Here is a 6274-nt window from a genome sequence, read left to right as displayed (position 1 = left end):
CTGGCAGGGGATGGGGCCAGGTAGGGAAGCAATCAGGGGGCTGGGGTGGGGCATGTGGGCCTTGCAGGGGGGGTGGGAGGCCATAGCCCCTGTGTAGGGGCCATAACCCCTGTTGGGGGGCCATAACTCTTGTTCAGGAGCCATAACTCTTGTTCAGGAGCCGTAACCCTTGTGTGGGGGCCAGAACTCCTGTTGGGGCCGTAACCCCTGTGTGGGGGCTGTATCCACTGTTGGGAGGCTGTAGCCCTTGTGTGGGGGCCGTAGCCCCTGTTGGGGGGCTGTAGCCCTTGTGTGTCTGCTTTAGTCCCTGTTGAGGGGCCATAACCCTGTGTGGGGGCTGTAGCCCCTGTTGGGGGGAAGTAGCCCTTGTGTGGGGCCCATAGCCCCTGTGGGAGGGCAGGAAAATATATATTCATGTATTCATGAATTCATTAAATATGTATTTAGAGTTCACTTTATTACTATGGTAGAGACACTGGTAGGCTTCCACATTGCTTAAACACTGTAGATATATCAATAAAACATTGCCCAACTGATTGCTATCTCTGTTTCACTCTCTCTCTCCCTCCTTATAGTGGTCTTTTGTTTTAATTGTGGAAGAACATGGATTTTGGGGTATTTTACAGAGTGTCTTTGGGATTTTTTTTATCAGGGATTTTTCAGTTTTCCAGTAGGGAACACCAGAATTCCTTCTAGGGAGGCCAGTGGCAGAATCTTGCCTGCTCAGAGCTGGCATCTGGGATCCAGCTGACTGTGGCTGACCTCCTGGGTAAATGGGACCAGGAGGACATGCTTTGACAGTTCAAAGCAGGCCATCACACCCATCTTCCAGGTGATAGCTACCCAGATGGCTGGGCGGGGGGCACACATGGCAGTAGTGCTGCACAGAGGCCAGCTTTGCAGCCACAGTCCACTGGCAGCTGGCTTAGAGGGGCAGATGCCTCTACTGGCTATGCAGTCCCCATCCAGGTCTGGCAGGTGCACAGCAGGTCACAGCCAGGCAGCAGCCACCACTGCCAGACTGCTGCTGTGGGTAAAGGGTGCAGAGAACTCACAGGGCTGCTTCAGCAGTCCAGCTGGCACAAGGTGTAGTGTCCCCAGGCACAAATTGGCTGGGCCCCAAAAGCTCCTGAGAGGAAATAGCCCTCAGCTACTTACCAGGGCAGCTTTTTGTACTGATGGAGCCAGGACAGGGCAGCTTTTTATGCTCCTGGGGATAGCACAGGTGCTGTCCCCAGGCTCTAGCTCCCCCTGGCTGAAGAACCTGGAGGAGCCAGGAAGGGTTATTTTTCCCCAAGTGGCACAATTTTCTGCACAACAAAGTGCATGTCCAAGTATGTGTGCTGAGGGAAAAAGCTATGGCTCAAATTTGCACCACTTCTATTTGAGCTGCTGCAAGCACACATGCTTGAATGTGTGGACGTGCCCCATGTGTAGCTGATTAGAAACAGAAGGAGGAAGATCTCCTCATGTTTTAGTTTAATAGCCTAGTGGCAAGAGCAGTGAATACTACCCACTAAATAATATACAATCTATGGCATGGTGATTACATCACTAGGCTAAAAAAGCAGGAGATGCAGGTTAAAACCCTCTCTGGGTCAGGGGTCCTAAAACCTGAGTCTCCCTCTCCCTGCAAGATTGACTCTTTTTGCAAAACCACCATTAACCTTTTGGGCTAAACCATGACAGGCTCTTTCCACCGTGAGAGGCTCTTTCATCCTTCTTCATTTTGTTTTAAGCAGGTACATGCACAGAAGTCCAGGGCCAAAGACCAAAACAGAATTGCAAACTGAGCTCAAGTGCTAAAAATGGCACTTACACAGCTGTGTAAGTGCCATTTGAATACAAAGTGAAATCCAGTCTAGGTGTATGTGTCAGGTTGATGGGGTTTTGATATTTCCAGGTATATCCTCACCTATCCAGATAAAGAAGAACCAGATTTCTATCACAGAAAAATTAGGTGCTGAGGTTGCAGATTTTTATTTGGATAATAAAAATCATACTAGGTGAGCCCAAATGTTTATGGTGGGTTTATTCCCTCATTATTGAGCACATTTACATGAGATGCTGACTGTGCTCTAACTAAATAATCCTGTGCAGTAGCATGTCACAGCACAAACAGTGCTAATATGCTACTGTGCATTATTATTAGGCTACTGTGCAGCAACATCACTTAAAAGACATTTACCAGTGCTACTGCACAGTAACTTCGGTTACTATGCATTTATTTAGTACTTGCTTATACAAGTTCTAAATAAATGCACAGTAAGCACTACACAGTAGTGTCTCATGTAGGTGCACCCATTAACAAATCCTCTATGGAGACAAACCAGGGGGACAGAAATTGTGTGACACAAGTTTATGAAGCAAAGCTGTGATTAGTCATTGCAAAGGAAAAGGATTTAAGCATTTCTTGTGGGAACTGATCCTTTTGGAATGGGGGACAAAGTATTTTCTGGAAAGGGCAGTGACATGTAAAATGGGAATGAGGAGTCAGTTTGTCTGAGGATTAACTGGAAGGTTGAGAGAGGAACTGTGATTTGGATATCCAGTGTTTTCATGGTATAGAGCAGGAGCTTGAGGTATCATACATCTATTAGGATTTGTTTGGAGGTGCTGTGGAAAACCAGGGAATCCATAAAACCAGGAGGTAAGCTGGGATACAGTACTTTTGCAAATTTTGGTTAGGAGGCAAAGCAGGTATTTGTTTGGAGAGGTGGCAAAATAGATGCCACACATAATCAGAAAATTATTGAAAGGAATATATATTTTCTCACATAACCCCGCCCCTGCCCCCCAAATAAGATGTACCTCTTGTTTTGGGAAGGCAGAATGAAGAAAAATATTTTTCCAGAGTCATGGCTGGGTCCTGACTGCAAGAGATGCTGAGTGAATAGCTGAATCCTGACCTACACTGCTCAGGAAGAAGCTGCCATTTTAACCCTTTGGCAGCTGCTGCTACTCAGCTGAAAGCTATGGCCAAGTTCACAGCAGTTGTGAAAGGGTTAAAAATATGATGCTGACTTGTGCACTCTGGCTGCCCCTCTCTTTAATGGATAGAAAAGATAGTCCCCACGGCTATTACAATTTCCCTATGCTTCGATTTCAGTACCTAATTCAGTGTTCTTAGTTAAGACACACACCTAAATTTTGAAGGCAGATTTTTGGGAATAGGTATGCGTGGTATGTGACAAAATACAGTAATCAACATGCAGATGTAAAGTATCTGCAACTTTCACATTGCATGGTTTGTGCAATTAAATAGCTTACTTAGAAACATGTCTCTGAAAAAGCAGTTAAGCTGTGTCAAATTACTTTTCTGTTAAAGAAAGGAAAGAGTTAGTTTACCAACGGAGATACCATTCCTGTAATATAACCCAGTAAATACTATTGTTATCCCTATATTACGGATGGGGAGATTGAGGCACAGTACGAATGAGTGAATTATTCAAGGTCAAACAATTAATTAGTGGTCATTAGAATTTGGGTGTCCCAGGGCTTCTGTCTTATGTTTCGCCTATTAGGTCACACTGCTTCCCATGATAGCAACATGCTTGTGTAGGTTTGAAATACAATCTGTTTCCTTTTGCAAAATATTACTGCAAAATGCTGCAAAATTGGAGAGGCATCCAGTTTGAAAACAGGTTTCCTGTTTTTCAAAATGGAACAAATAAGATTTTAAATGAAGTTTAAAAATATGAAAGGATGCCAGTCTGCTGTTCTAGTTTAAGTGAGATTAGAAAAAAAATATTAGGAGTCTGCTGCTGATTTCATTTTTTTTTTTTTTGGATTGTATAGCCTCCCAGAAAATCATGGCTGGGTCCCAAGGTTCTGAAAGAGAAATTAAAAGCATGCTCCCATAATTCCTGTCTTTAATTGCCATTCCCATAGGGGTTCCAAAAAAGTTGTTCATGATGTCCATCTTCAGTGCAAGCGGAAGAAAATAGTTCTAAAAAGAAAGTAGACAGATATCTTTTGTCTTCAGGGAGATCCAGTACTTAGGTATACTGTGTCCTTATTCTTAAATAGTCAATTGAAGTTTGACCTACCAGGGCTTTCATTCTCTGTTTTTAAGTGGTGTTTCTAGTTCAACAGCAAAAGTCTGCCATCCTTTGCATCTTAATTTCCCTAAGCCTCCTCATGTCTATTTTAGCCATTTAATCTTTTATGAAGTAAGCTTCAGGGAATATTCTTCCATTTTATTCTCAGATGACAGTGTCCATGTAGTTTAGCACTCAGTGTTTCAGTCAGGTTATGAACAGAACTCCCCATTCAATGAGAAAAATCAGAGAACTCATTGTTGAAAAAACAAGATGTTGTAGGCTGACCACTCTGATAGGATTTTAAGATCTTGAGTCTTTAAATATAGGCTTTTAAAAATCATTCATAGCATATTGAGGCCAGGAAAAAAAAATTCCAGTGAAAAGTAATTGATAAAGCAAGAAATTGGTGCCATTGCCAGTCCTCTCTGAAATCGTGTGTCCTCTGTTCTAGAGTGTCACGCAGTATATCAACAAAATACATTATATATAAATTATATCCCAATGATAGTCTGGACACTGGACTAATATTTCCATAAAGTAAACAGGACTTGATAATGATACATTCTCTTAAAATATTAGGTTCCAAATGATTTTTGTTCTCATTTGTTACAAGTAAAGGAGAAAAATATAAAGTTTCCTTGGGCCAAGCCATCATATGTAATCATATCTTAAAGGGAATTTTAATCATAGTACAAATAATAATATCTAACCTATGTTCTATTTGGTTATCTTCTAGATAATTTTTGCCACTTTAATCCACATGCAGTGTAATTTGAAGTGATTAGTTACATGAATGAAAGAATTATTAGAATGGTCCTTGTTGTTAGAGAATTTGGATTGTAATTTATTCCTTACTGGAGCTCAGCATTGCACACTGAAACACCTCAAAATTAATAGAAGTTGAGGTTTATAAGCTTCAGTAAAAGGTTGGTTCATTTAGCATATTGTTCTATGTATTCTGCTATAAAAATATTCTAACGAATATGTAAACTGCTCGTGCACACTTGCAGTTACTTCAGCTTTTGTGTGGTTAAGAGAAAGTGAGAGAGACCAGATCATTCATTTCATTTCATAATTTATGGGTAAAATTAGATAAGGTTTAAAACCTGAGGTAAGAATAAGAATTTTAATGCTGGCAATTATATATGGTACAGATATGGCATATTCTTGGGAGCAAATAGATGCCATTTTTGTCTGTAGTTGTTAGAAAATAATACAAATACTGATAGATGTCTCCCCATTGCTTCTAGGTCTCTTGTGACCTAAGATCAAGTATAGTACCTGCCTTATATGTGTATTAGGCTTTCTTTGAGTCGCAGTCCTTCAAGGAGTCTATCGTGAACTTTGACTAGTGTAATAATGCATTAAGTCTTGTAACAGGAAAGTGTCAGCCTCATTCTTATCCCCGGATCTAGACAACTACCTGGCATGGGCTTTGTAGTAGTGCTGGCATTTTGTAGTAGCCCTGTTTTGTCAGAAGAAAGAACCTGTGGCATCTCTTTGGATTTTGTACTTACAAGCCCTAAGGAAATACCCATATGAAGTGAGTTTCCATTCATAGTTTCACTTGTTGCCAAACTATAGTGCAGTCTCTGTCCCTGTACAGGGTACAGTCTCTGAACCTAGCAGCTCAATTCTTATTTCAGAAGGCATATCTTCTGGGACTGTGCACAGTAATGTTAAGCTGGCCCTTGTTGCCCAGGTGACAGCAAGATGACTCACTGCTTTACAATGAAGGGACGACCAATGCTGGCTGTAATATGTGTTGGCTACAAAGGAACAACTCACAGGTTCATCATAAATTCTAGTTTATTAGAATGTTAAGTTCTAATAAAATTATCAGTGCAAATTCTGGGGGGTAATGATGGGTACTAGTCACCTTAGCGCACACACACACACACACACATGCAGTCACTCGTTCAAATCTATGTCATTCAGACCCATGTAGTATAGTATATAGTAGCTGCTGTAGTGATTGTGAAAGCACCACTGTTAGTATATCTATCTATCCAAGGCCCTGCAGATCTGCTGTCAATGGTCAGCTTCCTCCAAGGTGGTGTCTTCTCCAGAAGGGTATTGCCTGCTTATCCTTCTGTCTCAGTAAGTCAAGTGCTGGAAGAGAGAGCACCACTGAGGATCACACTTCACTGCCTTTTATCCTTTTCTGGCAGGCCTGTGTGATCCCCCAGCATTATCTTGGCTGCCCAATCCAGAGGTTGCTATCTGTGGCA

The sequence above is a fragment of the Crocodylus porosus genome, unplaced genomic scaffold (assembly GCF_001723895.1).
Source record: "Crocodylus porosus isolate Cpor-Errol unplaced genomic scaffold, CroPor_comp1, whole genome shotgun sequence".
Lineage (NCBI taxonomy): Eukaryota > Metazoa > Chordata > Crocodylia > Crocodylidae > Crocodylus > Crocodylus porosus.
This window is presented reverse-complemented; position numbering follows the sequence as displayed.